The 21,186-nt window shown below is 45.9% G+C and overlaps 1 protein-coding gene across 6 annotated transcripts in view; it reads left to right on the forward strand.

Annotated features, from left to right (window-relative positions):
* The window catches only part of FRY (FRY microtubule binding protein), a 657,235-nt gene that overhangs the window by 287,638 nt on the left and 348,411 nt on the right, over nucleotides 1-21,186 (forward strand). The window lies entirely within an intron of this gene.

Consider the following 21,186-nt stretch of genomic DNA (forward strand, 5'->3'; position numbering starts at 1 on the left):
ATGTCCCCATGCCAACATTCAGCTATTTATCTGCAATCTGGGATGCCATAGATAATGCACTTTTTGTCAGAAAATAATTATTTCATACAGTGGACATAGAAAAACTGGATTTTAAGAGAACATGTTAACTTATTTGAGAATTTAAAAATAACTTTGAGATGTTACAACCTAAGTCTCCTCCAATGGGATTTTGAGAGTTATCAATTCTTCTTGAAATCAGACATTGGTTGGTTGCTTCTGTGTCAGTGCCAATAAGGAAAACATCTCACCACTTCTTTCCTAAGGGAAGAGGTAGCCATGACAGAATTCAATTCACTTTATCACTGATCGCAGAGGCCAAAAGTGTGATAGATGGGGCAAATTCAGAACTGAAGACGTGAGGACATTAATGCAGTTTAGTTCCGCATTCTGTCTGTTTAAACATTTGGATTTTTTGTTGAGTTGATAAATCCCCAGACTTTTTACTTGGGTATGAGGATATCGACATTCTTGAGGTTTTGTGAATGAAGACAAGACTGTGTGGTGAGATACACTTGGTAATGGGGATGCTAGTAAATGCTTCCACTAATGTTCTGTCTTGTTAGGGTTCTGTCTTGTTAGGGTTGTATGGGTGAGTGTATTTGATAATTTGTACTTGCCACTTGCATGATTTGTGTAAACTAGCAATTTTTATGCCCAGGAAGATGATTTTATTGAAACACTTGGAGTTAGATTCTTATCCTGTGCCCTGTGGGCCTCTGCACAAAACAAACAAACCCAGATATGATGTAGTCTTAGTTTGAGATAAGAATAATTCCCTGGAAGGATAGTCCCCAGTGGCTAAAGCATCTCAATTTATTCCAAGTAGCTAAATCTAAGGAGATGGCAGAGAGAAAAGAGGATTTTCACCCAAGGGACTTTCAGAGCACATACGGAGCTATCTTGAAGCTTTAATTTGGCATTTAACAAAGCTGTTATACATTGAAAAATATGAACAAGACTGAAAGGAAGAAAGGAATCTACAATTTATAAGAGGGCGCCCAATTTATCAGGGTAAAAAAAAAATTATTGGCAACTGTACAAGAGTCAATTGCCACAGAAATGTTTGAGTGAGTTATGCAGTTTTTAAGGTAGATCAGTATAGTGTTTTTTGACAAGATGGGATTTGAATGGGCATTTCAAAGATATAACATTAGGTGTGGGATAAATGTTCAGAGAGAGAAATAAGAGGTAAGACAACTGTGAAGCCAGCTAGACCAAATGTAGCATCTATCTTTTCAGTGAAAGTTCATTTAAATCACATTTCGAATCAAATGAAGTAGATACAATGATATTCTGATGGAGTTAATAATTGGACAAGCCTTAATATGTTGATTACTAATGCAGATGAAGGGAATGTTGTGGCTTAGCTAGCGGAGCTGACAGAATGTTTTTTAGTCCTGTTAATCAGAGGTAGAGCAACATTGTCAACATATAGGATGAACATGTGGTTCCTGACTAGATTAAAGAAATCAAGCTGAAAAAGGGGAAGGAATAGAGAAGGCACAGACTGTGTTGTAAAAAGTATTGACTACCAAATATAAGGATTATAGTTTTATATTTTTTCAGATGCAGGACTGTGTGTGAAAAAGGAGATTGACTGTTAAACAATCATTTTAAATTTGCAGGCAGAGGGCACATAAGTATATGTTGGCATTAAAGGTGGAGGAGTTAGTGATCGATAGAGTCAAACATGGTGGGATGACACAGAGTGGCACATTACCCCTAATAATCATGTCCTGGATATAAAGTCCCAGACAGATAGGTGGAGGGCCTGTATGACAAATACAGGAAAAGCCCCAGATGTGTGAGCATTAAAGAGACAGTTTCTACACATTGTTGTGCTTAGGATGTTGTCATGCACACAATAACCTTTACCAATAGAGCAGGATAGCAATTTGGGTAAAAGACACAAGAGTTTGCTTAATGAGTGCATGTTCTAGTTGTGCTACGAGGATAGTTTATTGAATGCAAGGGGGTAACTAGGCAAGAACATTTGAGGTATCGTGCAGATAAGTGAATACCTCACAAAGAAGTGGATTTACAATCATCAGAACATTAGTTACATTACTATAGCTCATTGGGAAGAATATGAATGACGCGAGTTAGAAACCAACGGGAAAGGCTGCACTCAAGTGAATAGTTGCTGAGAGGAACTCCTTCTTAGGTGTCCAATATCAGGGCCTACCATATTATATTGATGAAAAAAGATTATTGCACTTGCCATGGGAGTGCCTAATCATGGGACGGGAGACTATAGTACTTTGAAGACAAACTACTGTGCTTTAACCTTTTGCTATAAAGTACTGTGAAATGATTGTTTGACCTGTGACATGCTAACCAAGGTGGAAGACCATCAAAAACTGTTGAGGAATTGCACTGATCATGTCACTGGGGTATCTAGGGAAACAAGAGGGAGTGGGGGAGTACAGAGTGGTGTAGGGTGTTGCTGTCATGACAGAAGAAAACGTATTTTAAGTAGAGGAAAGGTGGCAATATTAGTTGTATGGTGGGGATACCTGTTGATTTAGCATCTGTAAGGTTGATATTGCCTGTTTATCCTCCGTGCATAAGAGGGAGGTTATGCTATTGTCTGGGTCAGGTATAAGCAGTACATTTGGGCATCGTTGGCCATGCCCAGAGTGCATGGGGCATTTGACATAGCTGATTGACAGTTCAGAAACCACACGGTAGTCATTCATCTCGTAAGGGTAGTCAGAACAGACTAAATGCCTAATAAGTTAGTAAGATATTAGGTCTAGGAATAGCTATGTGTTTGCAGTTCATTATGAATCTTTCAGGAAAGAAGGGGCATGCCTCAACAGGTCAAAAGGCGGAGCAGAAAATAGTGCTGCAGGCCATAAAGAGGCGTGTAGGCTGAGAAGCAGAGTGAGTGTGCATTGTAATTGACAACCATTGGCCTCGTCCTTAGCACAGGTCCCATTTTGTGTAATAACACTTACCTGTTTTTTGTTTCTATTTGTTGTGCATTCCAGTCGTTTTTTTTTTTAGTGTTAACAAAACTCATAAAAAAATCAGTGGTTAACTACGGGGTGTGGTGTTTTTCATTACTTAGAAACAATTGTTGCCATGTCCTTCCACCCCTCATTCATTGCTGTTTTTGAGTTTTCTTTCTCTGTTCTTCTTCCCTTCTTTCTACCTTTTCCTTGAATTTGATATATAATGTAACCCTTCATCATTTCTCTCACCCCCGTCTGTCTTGAATTTTAGCACTCAACCGCTTCTTTCCAGCTGACTAGTCCCATCCCATGTCAAAAATATGCATAACTGGAAATAAGTTTGCATGTCTTTAAGAATTGATTGCGGTATGTCCAAGGTTAATGATGGGCATTTAATGCACCATCCTTCTGCTGTTTTCTTTAGTCAAATGGCAATGATTGGCTGAAGGAGGATTTTCTACTTCTCACCTAGGGAATATGATGTGGAAAATTCTATGATCCATTATGAAAAGCCGCAGTTGACGTTTATCTGTCCTGTTTGCCATTTACCAAGATAGCAATTTACTAATAAATGTATTATTACTGTCTGATCTGTGTCCCTTCCTGCTTTCCCTGGTCATATGGCAGACGTCTGAAAAGGCAATATTATGCATACTGTCGTTTCAGTGACCTTCGGTGACAGTGAACTGTCCTTCTGTGTGGAAAGCAGATGCAGTGGTAAAGAAACAGCTGATAGACACTTGTAACCGCACATTCCTTACCATAGAACTTTCCCCAGGCATCAGATTGGATCTGGAAAATCTTGAACAGTATCCTTAAGTGCTGATAGGTGGCATTGATCGGGTCTTTGTCAACTCTGTCCACTTCGGAAGTGACCTTGCAGTGCCTTCATAAGCACCACCTGGTGCTTTGAGATCAGTTCCTTTCTTTGTACGCATCCAGAGAGCTATCTCTGCTAGGTTTTAGCCAACCTTTTGTTGAAGATTCTATTTTTGAGCTAGCTCCTAGTGTGTTAGGGACATGCCCCCTGTGAAACCCTTTGGTTTCAATTCTTGTGGGGATTGTCACCATCATATGTCAGTGTCCGATCCTCACCTGATTGTCTCTGGTGCCTAGGTTTGGGACCCCAAGGCCTGTGTCGAGTGCAAGTCGATGCACCCGAAGGCAGTTTGCAAGCTGGCGACGAAGCTCCTGGCGGCGCCACAGAAGAGGGCTCCGCGTTGTTCCCAATCTTGCTCATCTGGACATTCTCAAGGCTGGTCCCGGAGTTGTTACCACGATGATCATCTTCAAGGTTCAAGACCTTCCTGTGGAAGTTGGCAAAGTGCAAAATGCACAAAATAAGTCATCAAAGCATTCTTTGACTTCAACTATTCGAAGCCACGGCTGCTACCTGGAAGCAGCAGTGGGTTGAGTTGGAGGGAACAGACGTTGGGGGTGGGGAGGGTGCGATGTGTTAAAAAAAACTTACCTCCCGGCTAGCTGGCTGCCCTGCTGCTGCCTCTCCTACGTCCTCTTCCTGGCTTCTTGAGGGAGACAGGAAGCAGGAAACACCAGGGCTCCCTGGCTTCCTGCAGCCAATCACAACTGTGCAATGCAGTGTTGTGATTGGTCCGAGCACCGTGACACAGTGCTCAGCCAGGGGCTGGAGGGGTGGGCATGTTCTCCATGCAGGCTGGAATGCAGCCTGCATGGAGAACATGGTATGGGCTCATGACTGTTTTGGGTGGCCCGAGGGGGCCGATCAAGCACCTATGCTCACATAGGGAGAGCAAACCACTCCTCCCCCTGCACTGAGACTATCCCTGCCCACAAAGACGTCGCAACGGGGAAAACTAAAATGATAATAACCTCGAGTTATTATCATTTTATTTTTCCTTTTTTTACACTGCAAAAGCAGTGGGGATACTCCTCCACCTTAGTGGAGGGGCCGCCACTGACCATTCGACCTCATGCTTCTAGGCTCTGCTCTCACACTCGACAGATGGTGCCGGTGTCAGGGTTTGCCGGTGTCCGGGTTTGCCCCGTGCTACCTAGAGTTTCCCAGCACCAGGACAATGCCTACCCAGTGGCATCATGCATGCCATCTTTGGGCCCCCAACTCCCATTGGCACGCCTTCGTGCCTACAAAGCAGAGCGATGCCCTGGCTAGGTATTTGGTAGTAAATTCACCCTTGACACCTGCCAGGTTCTCAGGATCCATACCTAGATCCGGGCCACTGCTGCCTATCTTGGCTCTGTCCCGTCGGAGGCCTGCCACGTGCCCAAGGTGCAGCTTGACGATAAGCCCATCATTCCTGATGTCGACCAGGAGCCGGCGCGGGGCTGCTTGATGCAAAGTGGCAAGCCAGGATATTTAGGCTTTTCAGTGAGACTGACTCTGAGGCTGCTCGGCCTCATGGCCTCCTGCATCCTGCTGGTAAAACATGCCTGCTGGCATATGCGGGCTCTGTAGTGGGACCTGAAAACCCAGTGGGCGCCGCAGCATCAGGGGAATCTCTTGCGATTGGGTCAGCGGCTGACCCACTCTCCCTTTACAACCCAGCTCTCACAGTGATGACAGAGCCATCACTTCTGGGTTGGGGTAGCCATCTGGGATAGGATAGACTACATCATGTAGACCCTAAACAAGCTCTCTCCTTTTGCATTTGTTCGTACCAAACCCCACTGGGTGGATTATCAGTTCTTTATAGGGTTTGCCAGGGCCAAGATCGGCAAGGCTGTTCAAAAACGCACCATCTCCTGGTAGGTTGTGCATTGTATCAAAATCTGATATGCTCTGGCGGAGAAACTGCCAGAAGAGCTGCAAACCCACTCCACCAGGGACAAAAGCTGCCAATACTGCGTTACCACGTGGGTCCCCATTCTGGACATCTGTCAAGCAGCCACATGTGGGTCTCTGCACACATTTACCAAACATTACTGCCTTGACAGCCAGGTCTGGGCATGGCAGGCATTTTGCCCATTTGGTCCTACTGTACTGTTTAGTCTAGCCTGTTTGCAGTCCCACCTCTGGGGAGGTATCTATTCTAAAGTGACAAATCTATGATTAGAAGTCTATCAGATGGACAAGTTACTTACCTTCGGTAATGCCTTATCTGGTAGAGACTCTTATCTACCTGCAGATTCCTCACTGACCATCCCATCCTCCCTGCTCTGCAAACTGGACTGTTCTCCATAAGATCCTGCTAGATTCTGCACACTGGTGCATTAATTTTTATCGTGGTTCCTCATTTTTGTCATGTAAACAGTTATGAAAGAAAATGATGTAAGCATGCCTGGATTGCGCTTATGAAGGCACTGCAGCATCTCTTATGACGCAGGCAAAGTTGACACAGAGCCATCCGACACCACCTACCAGCACACATAGGTGCTGCTCAAGATTTTTGCGGATCCAGTCTGAGACCTGGGGAATATTTTAAGTTGATGAATCTGCAGTTAGAGTCCCTACCAGAAAAGGCATTACCGAAGGTAAGTAACTTGTCCTCTATGACCTCCAGGAGACGTTTGATAGTTTGACTGGTTGAGTGTCGCTGTGAATGAAGTCAACTTATGTGACCTAGGCAATGAACTGCTAAATATATGAAGACTACAAAGCAAGACCTGCCTATTTTCATTAAGCTTTTATTTCCCTCTCATCCTGTGCTTTTTACATTGTGTTGTGCCTAGCAGATCTTGTGCTTATTTATTTGAAGTCCATGTTAGGATTGCTAATGATTGATTGCTGCCTGGCATTTGGGCCTGTGTTTATCTGAAAGTAGTCCCGGGCCTGTGGTGGTCCTGACCAGCTTTTCTGAGAGTTACACCAGGCATTTGAGCTTTTCGTTAAGTGCCGGGGTGTCCCACATGCAGAGATTATTTTTTTTTCTGTCTTGTGCAGAAATAACATGCACAGCTAGACATGTTGCCATTAAATGCAATACAGCCGGCTGCAGGGAGCCTCAATGTGAATACAGATCAGCTGAGCAACGCCCTTAAAGAGGCTGGGACGAGGTGTTGCAAGTAGATTATGAGAACCCAAGGACATAGAGTATGTACACCAGGACATATTAGGTGGTTTACAATGACTCCTGACTATGGCATAGTGGGAACGTCCATCATAAAATATACTTGGAGATAGGGCCTGCACTTATACTGCTTTGATGACACATGGCGCCAAAGCAATATAAGTGCGGCAAAATTATGTGCTTTCTGATTTCAACTGAAAAGCAAATATTTGTTTTTGAGTGGTTTTATTAGTCCTTATTGATTTTAAGTGAAAAACACAAACCCTATTTGTTTCTTTATTATGACTACCATACAGTTTATCTGTCTAGCAGATTTCCCATCACGGTCGGGTTTGTTGACATTTCTCCTCGAAATAAACATGATTGACCTCTTATAATATTTATTTTGGACCTTAATATACTTGTTCCAAACCTGCTTATCAGCCACAGTCTGTATATGAGACGGGCACTCTGTCTTGCTTCTTGTTTCTTCATCCGATGGATTTTTAATTGTGCTCAAGAAGACCTTGCGTATGAACATATTTTTGCTTGTTTGTCCTTATTCTTCTGCGGCTTGTACTGCTGTGTTCTATTAATGGATCAATTTGTGCATTGGCCAGGGAAAAATCACTAAAAAAGAACACCCTGTAAAGCAAATCTGATTACATTTATTGACCTACCTTCTAGTAGATATTCTAGGAAATGTTGTTTGCCCTTGTAAAGATTGGCTCATGAAATGCTAATTTAACACGAATTGAGAAAGTTAATGGGTTTATCCTATATATAGTGCAGGCGTTTAGACCACAACATGCATGGACACATTCCTACATAGAGCATGGATGCATGAACACCTGTAGAGAAAGCAGCAAACCTATGCACTGAGCAACAGTAAAGTAGGTGCCTTTGGGCACACACAGATACACAAATAGACATCCAGCACACACCCCAACACACATACAGGCACAAATGCACTCGGACCAAAATACATACATGCACTCTTGCAGACAGTCAGAGATGCGTGTGCATCTATATAAACATGCCAACAGGAATTCAGGCGATCATGCTCACCGATCAACAGAAATATAGAGACCCTTGTACCTACTGACAAAAGACACGCATGGATGGTGGGACAGGAGAACAGAAAGAGGGAATGAAGGTGGTTGAATGAGTGGTGGATGGGTGCATGATTTGTTCTGTGAAGAGGCCGGCTTAAGATTTAGCCCTACTTTGAAAGAAATCACATTTACAGTAGCAAAAGGATCCTTGGACTCATCTTGGTGAAATCATTTCTACGAGTTGCTGTACTTGGGTCTTTGTGCTTATCCACTCTTTAGTCTTTTTGGGGCAGTCATCCTTGAGTAACAATGCAGTGCATTCACCATTTCATCCTCTATCTCTTTGGTATAGTCATAAATAGTTCAACCTGCAGTTTAATAACTGGATGTCAGTACTTCCTACTTATATCAAAGTTAGGCTTGGCAGACCTCTCCATGTAAGCAGAACAGCAGTTATCCTTTTCAGCTTCTTCCTACAGACTACACATTCCAGATTGCACTGATTTACAGGACTCAAGACTTAGAATTTTGGTTCTTTGGAGTGATGTCGTAATCCTATTGTCGGGCTTCTTTTTCAGGTCCTAGCACAGCAATTGACTTCTGGGCGCTATCTTTGGGTGTGCAGTGAGTATGCTCAAGCTTGATGTGTCGAACAGTGGTTCCTCTCAACAGCTCCTTTGCCTCTGCACTCACGTGTTCAACATGGTGCTGGTGAAGAGGCAGTGTTCTTGCATTTTCTAAATTCTTTTCATTATTAGCATAACAAGGCATGCGGCAGCAAGTACATCGGTGCTCTCAAAGGCCATCTTAGCGTGTTTCATACATTGGTTCACCAAACTGATTTCTTCACCCTTTCCCATTGGCATCGCATGGGAATACAACATCTCTGAAATTAGTAGGGCCTCTAGGTCTCCCCAAGGTGGCCATACATGGACTTTCCCCAATAAACGTTCCAAGTGTTCCTACATTTCCATGGGGCCACTCTCCCATGCAAATTAGAGCCCCCCCTTCGTGATCGCGCTAGCTCAAAATGTGAGCTGTCTCAGTCCATGTTTTAAAAGGGGCTGCACAAGCATTTATGGCCCTTTCTATAACATCAAAGTGCTCCAAGGGGGCCACAAAAGCACACTGTGGTCCCAAGGCTCTTTTTATACTATGGCAACTAAAAGCCTAAAATGCTGCACAGTGCAGCTAAGATGATTCTTCTCATCGTGCCAGATGATTTGCATAGTGCAAACAGCATTCAGCCAGAGCTAAAATTGTCCAAATATCCCACCACAATGAGATCCTGTCTTAACCGCTGTATGCGTAAGTCTGTTTACAAAGAGAAGTGGATTAAAGCACATGGTAAAATCACTTGGCATCTGTTAGTTTGGAGTCTCCTCCCTGTGAAATGGAAATTACCTATTCGGATTAGTCAATATTTAGAGTTAAACAATCAGATTACCCCAGTGCAAAGGATCTGATTGCCATGGGAAACATATCGCAAGCTCATAGGTCTCAATTCAGTATACACAGAAAGAGTCAGTGCTGAAAAAGATGGGTCTTTATTGACTCTGTTGGCAGCCTTTTTAGCCAGGCCCTCTGCCACCAAGTCTAATTTATCATGTGAAACCATTAAATACTCCTACCAAACAAGTTTGTACACGACATTGACATATTTCATCTCCATGTGAAATCCTAAGTTAACATTATCGGGACTTGAGATCTTGCTTAGTGCCCCAGATAGTTAGTCTTTGACATCTTAGTTTTAAACTAACAAGAAAATAATGTTTTTGGCGATACCATTCCTCGATTCCTCAAACTATTTCAACAACCTGTGGGAAAGAAATGATGTGAAGGGTCAGAACTATTTTTCTCAGAAGGCACTCCTCATCTCCCACAAGGATTGAATGCAGCCTTTAGGGTCAAAAGGAGATTGGGGTATATGGAAATATAAATCACCATATGCCTCCTTTCAAACATTCATCTGCTTACATTTCTGCCCTCTGTTCTTAATTACAATTAACAGACCACACGAGAGACCACAGAGGTAGTCGAATTGTGCAACACCCTAGAAACACCATTTGTTCATAAAGAATGTGAGTCTTCGGAAAGATGCACGCGGCGAGGGATAAGAATTCTGTAATAATTGATCTAGCGTTTTACAATCGGAGAGATGTCTTTCCATTGCTCTATTACATATATGTTACGCAGCACGTTTTCCCTGGTTCCATTATTTGAGCTGATAATTGCCTAGTTTGGACCACTTAAACTTGCTACTGTGGCAGGAAACTCAACAATTCCTTGACTACCAGTGAACTTCTCAGCAGACAGATGCCAGTGTGCAATGAGAACAGCAGTTGGCAAGAAACCGGAAACAACCAGTGGCGGCCGGTACGGTACAGAGAGTGGAGAGGGGGAGTTTGGAAAAAAAAATTCAATTCGCTTACCTGATCTTGCTGCGTCTCTCCCACGTTGTGTCTTTTCCAGGAAGCACCCAGGCTCCCCACAGCCAAACACAATGCTGCAATGTAGCGTTGTGATTGATCTGAGCGCCGTGGTTCGGTGCTCAGACAGGGGCTTGGGGCCTGGGCATGTTCTCCACCCAGGCTGTAATGCATCCTGGGTGAGAACATTCAAAGTGCGCATGACTCTTTGGTCGGCCGGAGATGGCCAGCCAAAGTGCCATGCGCACTTTAGAGTGCAACAATCACTCCTCACCAATGTCTGGGGCTCCAAGCCCTGCCTCGCCTGTGATGATACTAAAAATAAAATAATATCTTTAGTTATCATTTTCACACTGCTCCGTGAGTAGTGGAGCGACCTTCCTACACCTTAGCGCAGGAGCCGCCACTGGAAACAATGCTCAGGGTACCCAACACTGGTCCCTACTCTAATCTCATAGCAGCTAAGTTGCTTACTATCTGCAGCCAAAATATTTTAATAATCGCTGTTAAAATTACAGATCTTCATTCATCCATTGTTTTCAGTTTGGCAATTCCACCTTTCGCTGTCAATTGGGATATATAATCCAATTTACTTTTCTCCATAACACATATTTAACTTATTAGTTGAGAGAGGTGGAAGCCCCATTTAAATAATTAACACAATCCTTGTCGGAGTGTACCGCAAAAGTCACAAAATTAACCTGTGCTCATCCCTCTGATGGCTTGGCACAAAAGCAGTCAGGCTTAACTTAGATGCAATGTATAAAGTATTTATGCAGCACACACACAGTAATTAAGTAAAAACACAACATTTGAAAAATACCCAGCCAATTTAGAAAAATTGAGTATTTTTCAATGAATAAAATAACACCAAACTGACAAATATCCAATCAGCAAAACCAAAGATATGAATTTTTAAACTTTTAGGTGAAAATAGTGCCAAGAAAAACAAAGTGCTACGAATGGTTACCTGGTCCCTCTGGACCTGGAGAAAGCCACAAGTTCAGACTTACCGCAATGGAGCACGGGTAGTATACAAAGGTCAGGTTTGTCCTATTGAAGAGTTATCTTCTTATTGTCCACGCAAAGAGTTCCTTTTGCGTTGGTGGGAGGTCATGAGCAAGGAGCAGGCCTGACATCGCAGCTGGTTGTTGATCTAATGCAAAGAACCAGTTGTTGCTAGAGCTGCATGTTGGCAGTCATTACTTCTGTTGGCACGAAGTGCAGGTCTCGTATATATCTGGTCATCACAAACGGATGCTGTTGGAGCAAAGAGCTGGTCCCACTGGAGTTTCACGTTGGTGGCTGTGGTGGATTGTCGTCTCAAAGAGGTCCCTTCACGGTCGCAAGGAGCCCAGCACTTCTGTATCTTCACTTTTTCTTCAGGAAGAGTGCACACTGATGCCTGCCAGGGGTCCAGTATCCTTGAGATTCAAGACTCCCTCCATCAGGTCCACTTGGTGCTGCTCAGCTGTGCAGTTGCAGGACGGCGCCTAAAAGCTTGTTGTGTCACACAGGAGGTTAGCCTACTGACCCCTGGAGTCACTCTGGAGAGCTTGGATTCAAGGCAAGGTCCATTTGACAATCAGCAGGGCAGTCCCTCTTCCTGGAACAGGAGAGTAGTCAACCTTGTACAGGTCTAGGAGTGTTCTGATAAGGGGTTCTGAGGGTTCCACTTTTATATCGGGTGCCAGCCTTTGTCTGGGGAAATTCCCTGACCTACCCCAAAATTAGTTCTAGTCAGTTCTTCCCCTTCCTCTGGTTCTGGGTCCAGACTGTTTAGGGTGACAAAACAAGGTAGGCCTGGTGTCTGGTTCCTTTGTATGTGCAGCAGGCAGAGCCCGTTGAAGTGTAATCAGTGTAGGGTCCAGCTCTTCCCCAGCCATACTGTCAGGAAGACCCACTCCCTCATGCCTTGGCCTTCTTTGTTCCTATGTCTGGAAGCAATACACAACCCACACTTCAGTGGCCATTCTCAGTCATGTGACCCAGGACACTGGCAGGAAGGCTCAATTGGTTTAGAACAGAAAAATGGCAACTTATTAAAAGTGGCCTATGATCCTTTAGGGCCTACTTTAGGGGTGAGATATAAGTACTAAAAAGGAAGGGTTAAGCCTGCCAAAAGGTTTATTTTGCCAGGTCGAAATGACAGTTTAAAAATGAACTACAGGCTACAGTGGCAGGCTTGATACATGTTTTAAGAGGCTACTTTAGAGGGTAACACATTGAGTGCTGCAGCCCACTGGTAGCGTTTAATTTACAGGCCCTGGGTACGCGCAGTACCATTTACTAGGGATGCCCCAGTAAATTAAATGTGCCAAGTAGGTGTAGGCCAATTTTACCAAGTTCCAAGGAGAGAGCACAAGCATTTTAGCATGGTTAGCAGGGGTAAAGTACACAGAGTCCTAATGCCAATAAAAATGAGTTAAGCAAAGTGAGTGAAGGCCAAACATTTGGGAAAATACCACATCGAGGATGTTACGTCCAACATGTGACCCCCCCAGCAGAGAGCAGGAAGAACCACCCACTCTCATGGGAGTTCTCATTGCTAAGGCAGAAAAACCTGCAAAGGTCATAAGCATTGGCATGGTCAGTCCCGGAGCGATGTTCCACCCTGAAGTCCATTCCCTGTAGGGAGATGGACAACCTCAACAGTTTGGAGTTCTCACTCCTCATTTGCATTAGCTGTAGGAGGGGCCTGTGGTCTGTCTGAACCCAGACTTATTTCCCAAACAAGTATGGTGGCAACTTCTTCAGTGCCCAGACCACTGCAAAGGCTTCCCTTTCTATTGCCTTCCACCTCTGGTCCTTGAGAAGTAGCCTCCTGCTGATGGTTACAGGTGGGCCTGAAGCACTGCCCGTAGGTGGTGCAGGTGGACATACTAGCAGAAGACAGCAATGCAGTCTAAGTAGGTGGCACTGAAGTCCACCAAGCCACCCAGGACCAAGTTGACCAACCTCTGGAAGCTGGCAGGGGCATTCTTTAACCCAAAGGGCATCACTCAAAACTGAAAAGGACCCTGTGTGGTGGAGAATGCAGACCTCTCCTTAGCCCCCTCGGACAAGGCAATCTGCCAATATTCTGATGTCCAGTGAAAGGCACTCATGAACTTGGCAGCTCCCAACCGATCAATGAGCTCATCATCTCAGGGGATGGGGTGAGCATCAGTCTTGGTGGCTGAGTTGAGTCCTCTGTAATCCACGCAGATCCCGAGTTCTGGTGTGGTGCCTGGTGGGAGGCCTTTAGTACCAGAACCACTGGATTGGATCAAGGGCTATTGGTGTGCTCAATCAAACCTAACTCCATCATTTTGGATACCTCTCCTTAATACAGAAGTGCAAAGGGACTGAACACTACTCCTTTTTGTGGCACCTCCCTGTAAGCAACCCATTTACACCTCAAGGGCTCTGTTAGGCCCATGATCATGCCTTTGAGGGTCTTGTTGAACCTATCAACAAGCCCATCAGTCTGGGGAAAGTAGGGTGTGCAGAACTTGTAGTTTACTTGTAGTTTACCGCACACTTGTCCCATATTGACTTTATTTATGCCAGCATGAACATGAACCACACCCAGTTAAATATCCTCATCAGTGCTCTGGCTACTGGGAGCACTGTCTCTCATCCAGGTACCAGGTGGCTTAGTCCACCAAGGACAGAACAAACCTGTTGCCAAGGGCTGTCTTGGGGTCGAGAAGTCCTACAATGTTGGTACCCACCCATTCAAAGGGGGTGCCTATGACAGAGAGGGAAATCAGGGCAGCCTTCTGCTTTATCCAGGACTTCCTACTGGCCTGACAGTGGTGACAGAAAATGCAAAATGCAGTTGAGGTCATTCTCATCCGGGAAAAATAGAAGTGGAGGACTAGCATCGCAAAATCCTTGAACCGCCCCAGATGTCTTGCCAGGGATACATCATGTGCCAGTCCCAGTAGGAAGGCCCAGCAGCTCTGTGGAACTCCTAACACGCAGGTTGCTCTAGGCTCAGGGACCCTAGGCTCACTATACAGGAGGTCATTCTCCTAGTAAATGAGGTGATCACCAGAGGTGCCTCCATTTGCCTGGTTCTCGGTCTGTCACTCTGCGACTGTTGTGATATGTCAGTAGATGAAAGCCGCTGTGCTCATTAACTCTAGAAGAGAACTGATTCTGGTCCTGTTATAAAATTGAGGCACTGTTGTGGTTAGGTGTGCTTTTAAATATCGGTTTTAAGTTACTCCGAGAAAGAAATTGTGTGAAATGCTAAGTTTAGAAGGAAATAAATATTATCTGTGATCAGTCCCTTAGCACCCCCAATCTTCAGCAGTCTATCAGTGGTGTTTGTCCTAGAATTAATTCACAAACAGCAGAGAAGTGTACAAGTATTCACATAAAAAATGCACACAATCTTTCTTTCTTGTGAACTATTAAGATCCTTGATTATTAGGAAACTGCAATAAACCAGTAGGTATGTAAATGGTCTATAGTTAATGCCCACTCAGCTTTGTGAATATAGATTCAGGTTGAGATTGGAACTGTGTTAGACCTACTAGCCTTTCAACTGTAGCTTGATTTTATTTTCGGGTTGTGTTGTTCCCTAATACCATATAGAAGGACCTTTGTCGTCAGGGCCTGTTTTTGGTGAAAATGCTACAGCAGACCAGTTTGCGCTGCAAGGCATCTACTTAAAGATGACTGCTGAGAAAACCTGTGAGCAATACACATTAGTAACTGGAACAGGCTGCAGCCTCTATTTTAAAAGGTCTAATACAATAATTGATGTGTTTGAATGCTAGGACCTGATTCACATGGACTTGGTTTGCAGCAAAGTGCTTTACATTGCATTGGGACCATCCCCCGCCTCCGCATGGTAGAGCAAAGAGACTGTGTGCAATAATGCACACAATACTAGCTTTATTAATATTAAAGAGGCAGAAATCGACTGTGTGTCTTATTGCACACAGTATCAAATGCTGGACCCGCCCGAATTTGCAACGCCAATTCACAATCCCAAAAACAGTGAATAGACATTGAGGGGGCATCTTTGAGAATGTCTGCTCCTCTTGATGCCTGCATATGTAGAGTGTGCAGTGACAATTCACTTGTACCTCCCTAGTAAATTACTGCATGTACCCAGGGCCTGTAAATTTGCAACGCGCATTTCACAGTACCGCAAAAAGTGAAAACCGTGAATAGACCTTGAGGGGGTCATATGTAGCCTCTGTGAGAATGTCTGCTGATCTTGATGCCTGCATGTGCAGAAGATGGCAGCTTACACTTTGCAAATGTAGAAAGAGGTGCTCCTTTGTTGTCCCAATGGTTTGCACTGTGATTTGTAACGGGCACCGGTGCACTGCTGATAAGTAACTTAATTTCTCAAAGTCACTTGTGCTGGGTGAAGTGCAAAGTGCTTTCGTTCATGTGGCTCAAAATGCTAACTCGTGCAGTAGCCTAGCCAGCGTGTCATGGGCCGGAATGCAAAAATACAGCAATCCTCAGGGTTCTGTGGGCCCTTCAGACCCCGGTGCCACTGCACCCGCAGCACCAATAGAAGCTACTCCCGGAACTCACGTTATGGAGTGAACCAGGTGTGGACATACTTTCAATGATATGTTTTCTACTTGATTCCCTTAAGAGTATCTGGGAAATATTTCAAAGAGAAGCTGAAAATTGTATAGATCGTATTTATAAATAAAATGAAGACCACAGCCCACAAATAAATAATGTCCCCCAGAGGAGATCAAAAGTTGGAAATATAGCATGCTTCTATGATTGACAGATAAGAGGAACCAGAGCAACGGCCAGGGTGGGCACATTAAAAAGAAATCATGAGGGCAAAGCAATGCAGTCTTCTTCGTCTTGGACTTGCATGAAAGAGACTTAGCTAGGAGATGATTTTTTGACACCACTGAACAATCCTTTCTCCCTTTTTTCTCAGGAGTCCAGAAAGGAGATACAAATAAAAAGCAATGCAAAGAACGCTGTACGTTTCTGTAGTTACAATGTGTTCGCGCCCCAGCAGCAACTAGTCTGTTGACCGGTTTAGGGCACGGCGGGGGTCAACCCTGTGATGTCACCAAGTATCAGAGGGTAACGATGCTTTGTCTGCTACCCCTTGCCAGCTGGTGGGTCGAGGTCCATGCGGTCAGTTGGTCACCAAAGCAGTAATACAGTGAGTGCTAGGACATTTGCTCTTGACTACTGCTATTTGAGTACAGTTGGTGGGTCTCAAACACCACGATTAGTTCTCTTTTCATTATATTTATTACAAACCCCCAAGAATGCAAAAACCAAAAAACACTTCAGATCAGTAGATTTTCATAGATAAGAATGCGCGTTAACTTGGTGACACTATTCTGATTCGAGACTGTTTTGGGGGCTTGATCTTTAAACCTAAAAATATCATCAATATATTTTTGGGGAAGGATCTTTATTTGCATTTTGCATGTTTTGTAATACATTTCGTATATGGAAGCAAAGCAATCTTAAATTCAAATAATTTAACGGCAGCAACAATACATTACTGAAATACATTTTTCAGCGTTCATATAAATTATTCAAGAGGAGAATCTGATTAACAATATACATTTCGTTGGACCCAGAGGGGTGTTGCATAGCCCACATTCCAGCAGAAGTCTGTCACCTCCAGATTTAGACCAGATTCCTCAGTACATGCTTCACAATAGTTTGTGCACGATGATACACAGTTTGAGAGTTAAAATCCTGCCCCAGTCTCATCCCATTTGACAAGCAGCTGGGCTAAGGGACGCACAAAAGCCTCCTGAAGGGCCACATAAAACCACTTCACTAGATGTCCCGCTGTCCCAAGCGTGAACAAGGCATGGAGCACCGGGTTCGTCTCCGGCTCGTTCCTACCAGCTCCCTATAACTGCGCAAAAGCACGAGTTAGGGCCTCATAATGCAGGAATTGGCCCGGGGGCAGACCGCAATCCTCCATAAGGTTGTCAAATGGGAGTAGGGACTTGTTTAGGGCACAGTCCCCAACAGTATCCAACCCTGCATCCGACCAGGGGGCCAGCTGCTCATTTGTGAAGACAGACTGGGGGTTGCCATGTGGCAGACCCACAAGAGGCAACACAGGGGTGTAACTAGCGACCTGCCGTCCTTTGCCCTGGCATCTCCGCCAGGCTTGAAAGGCTGTACGCTGCAGCAGGGAACAGTATGCGGTGGGCGTCTTTGGTATCAGCAATCGAGCCATTACTAAGCGAGGGCAGGAGTCTGGGAGTGACAAGAACGTACCGTCCTTGTTCACCTCCTCTATCCATTGCGCCAGCCACTGCAGTTGACCAGCCAACATGTAATATTCAAAGTTCGGCACTCCCAACCCGCCCTCAGCAACGGGACGCTGTAACGTTGTAAGGGACAGCCTAGGGCGTCCACCACCCCACACCAGATCCCGTAACAGAGCATTCATGGGGCGAAACCAACCACTAGGCATAAGGCCGGGAGGTTGACAAAGAAATACAACAAGAGTGGGAGCATAACCATTTTAGATAGGGAAACCCGGGACATTACCGGCAATTGCACTGTATGCCTAAAATGAACACACGCACGTAACTAGCGCACCGCTCTACCAAGGTTACCTTCTTTCAAATCATCAAGGGAATGGAAAATATGTATACTAATGTATACACAGGTACTTGAACGTATTCTGGACCCATTCGATGTCAGCCATCAGAGAGCACGGTCTAGGAAGAGGGCCCGCCACAAGGAACAGATACGTCTTTACTCTGTTAACCCGCAGACCCGATAAGCCCACAAAGTCATCCAGTATTTGCAAGGCCGTCGAGGTGCCCACGACGGCGTCCGACAGGTACAACAAAAGGTCATCCACGTAGAGGGAACATGATATGTCCGCCCTCCAGAGTCCAGTCCAATCCCAGCGCCGCCCCGGCAGAGTCGCTCAGCAAGGGGCTCAATCACCAGGGCGAAGGGGAGGGGACAAAAAGGGCACCCCTGCCGAGTCCCCCGAACACCCCCTACTCCCTGGATATTATTTTGCCCGTTCGTACCCTGGCAGTGGGCGCCGCGTATAAAAGCTGCACCCAACATAGCCATTCGTCTCCCAACCCCATATGCCTCATCACCTCAACCAAATAGCCCCACCCCACCGTAACGAAAGCCTTCTCCAGGTCGACAGAAAGCACCGCAGCCTGAAAATGAAGCGTGGCCTCGGCGTGAAAAATAATGGAGTAGAGCAAGACCAACCTACCAGCCAGCACCTTGCTCAGGATCTTAAAATCCAGATTAAGCATGGAGAGGGGCCTATAATCCTTAACCCCCGCCCTTGGCGACTTGATTTTCGGAAGGGGGATTACCAGGGTGCTCCGAGTGGTGCCAGGCAATTCCCCAGGATTATAGGCGTCTGCGTACAACCGGACCAGATGCGGCACAAGGAGGTCAGAGAAACGCTGGTAAAATTCATCCAGGAGGCCGTCCCGACTCAGCGTTTTACCAGGTGCCAACGCATGGATGGTGGCCTTAGTTTCCTGCAGAGTGATAGGGTCCCCCAATTCCTCCCGGTCCTCGTCCTCCAACACCCGAAGAGGCAGTGGTTCCAAAAACTTCCTCACCGCTGAACAAGGGGCCACTGTCGGGGCCGCATAGAGGCGTTCGTAAAATGTTAAGGAGTCGTCGTTAATCGCCTCAGGGCTATACAATACCTCACCAGAATCGAATCCAAGCTGTGATGGGGGAGCCACCCAGTTCAGGCTTAATTATCCTAGCTAAAAGACTTCCCTTCCTCTCTCTGCACCCTATCGAGGTACTCGTTGTAGTTGTAACAGCGCATCCGCCCAAGGGCCTCATTATACCTTGCTCGCACCTCCTGTTATGCCAGGCGAGCCGCGTCTCCCGTACCCTGGATTTTATCGAAACTGCGGATGCTCCCTTCTAGGTCAAGTAATTCCTGATGGAGCTCCCTATAAGTGCCAGTCGCCTGTTCCAGACATTGGCCCTGCACCACCACCTTGAACGCCTCCCATTCCACCCGGACAGAGGATGCAGTATTGGTATCAATAGGGAAATATGTTTCTAAAAGTGTATGCAGTGAGGTACAAAAAGGGTCGTCCTCCATCATTGCTGGGTTAAGCCTCCAAGAGGGGACTGGGAGATACCGCCCTAAGGGTTGATGAGACATTATTAACGGGCTATGGTCCGATAGTGTACAGCCCAGGTACTTCGTATGCGCAATGGTGCTATTAAAGGCAGGGCAACACCAGAACACATCAAGACGTGTATGTACTTGGTGCACCGATGAAAAGAAGAATTCCCTGCAGCCATCATGTTGCAGTCTCCAGGTGTCTTTGAGTCCCCAATGTGTGATCCAAGCGTGAAACCCCAAAGCAGTGCGGCGTGTCGGGGACCCCATTAGAAGGGGATGTGACTGATCCGCAGCAACATCCGCAATGCAATTATAGTCCTCCCTCCCCCCCCAAGTACCAAAGTGCCCCGCAGGCCACCCGCCAAGACAGCAGAAAATGAATCCAAGAAGCCAACCTGGTCCTGGTAAGGAGCAAAAATATTACCAAGGGTAACCTCGCACCCCGCCAATCTCCCAGTAACTAGAACATATCGGCCCCCCTAGTCCAGCCACGATCTCTCAACTGCAAAAGGGACCCCTGGCTTCACCCAGATCAACACCCCCTTGGCAAAGGCTGAACAGGTAGTCGCAAACACCTGGCCCCTCCAACGTCATTTCAGTTTCCCATCTTCCTCACTATTTAAGTGGGTTTCCTGCAAAAACGCTATATGGATGTCTCTACGTCGCAAGTAGGAGTAGATGTTGTGACGTTTCGCCATGGACCCCATCCCCCTAATGTTCCACGTTAGGAACAGTATAACACTCTGAGCCCCTGACATTCCTGCTGGACTATACTATGTAACATTCCTAAGAGCAGGCCCACCACCACACCCTCCCTTTGCATATAACATCCCACCCCTCTGCAAACATACCAGGTCATAAAAACAACAACAAAAGGACCCTTATGGTGGTCAACTCCTCGACCCCAGGGTATCCAACAACGGTCAGCCACCCAAACATCCTGTGAAACAGTGTGTACTAAGTGAGGCCTTAACCCAGTTCAGCACTCAACGAGGGTTGGCTAGGCAAGGAAAAGAAAAAGAAGGGGAACGCTCCTTCTAAGGAGAGCGCACCAGCCCCCCATAGAGAGAGGCCGCTCGGGCCAAAAACAGGCAACATTTAGACGGTGGCCCTCTAATTGGCACAGCCGCCCCAGCTTACCAGCCACATCAAATTATATCGTCCACAGTGTTCGGCGTTACCACCGGCAACTTCACGCCATCGCTGTGGGAGGTGTCCGTTTCGTTACCGTCTTTCTCTCTGGTAGAACTGTCCACTACCTCCGGAACTGAATTCCGACTCCGCATTAGTTCCGCCATTGCCTGCAGCGCCTCGGCTCTCTCCCTTTCGGTCTGTGATGGGGATGGTTTCTTGGAGGACCCTCTACGGGGGGCCGTCTCAGTAATTTTCCAAGTTCCATGGGCCTGCACCCGGTACTCCCAGAGCCACCGGCCCCAGGAGTCCCGCCTTTGTAGGTCTCCAACCAATCCCACGCATCTCTAGGCCAATCCAAATAATCAGTGGTCCCCTCCAGCAGGATACGGAGCCGGACCGGGAACATCGGAGAGTATTGGAGACCCTCCTCTCTCAAAACCCCCCTGACCTCCAAATAGGATGCCTGTTTCCTCTGTACCTCCAGCGTGTAGTCCGGAAAGAGGG

The sequence above is a fragment of the Triturus cristatus genome, chromosome 8 (assembly GCF_964204655.1).
Source record: "Triturus cristatus chromosome 8, aTriCri1.1, whole genome shotgun sequence".
Lineage (NCBI taxonomy): Eukaryota > Metazoa > Chordata > Amphibia > Caudata > Salamandridae > Triturus > Triturus cristatus.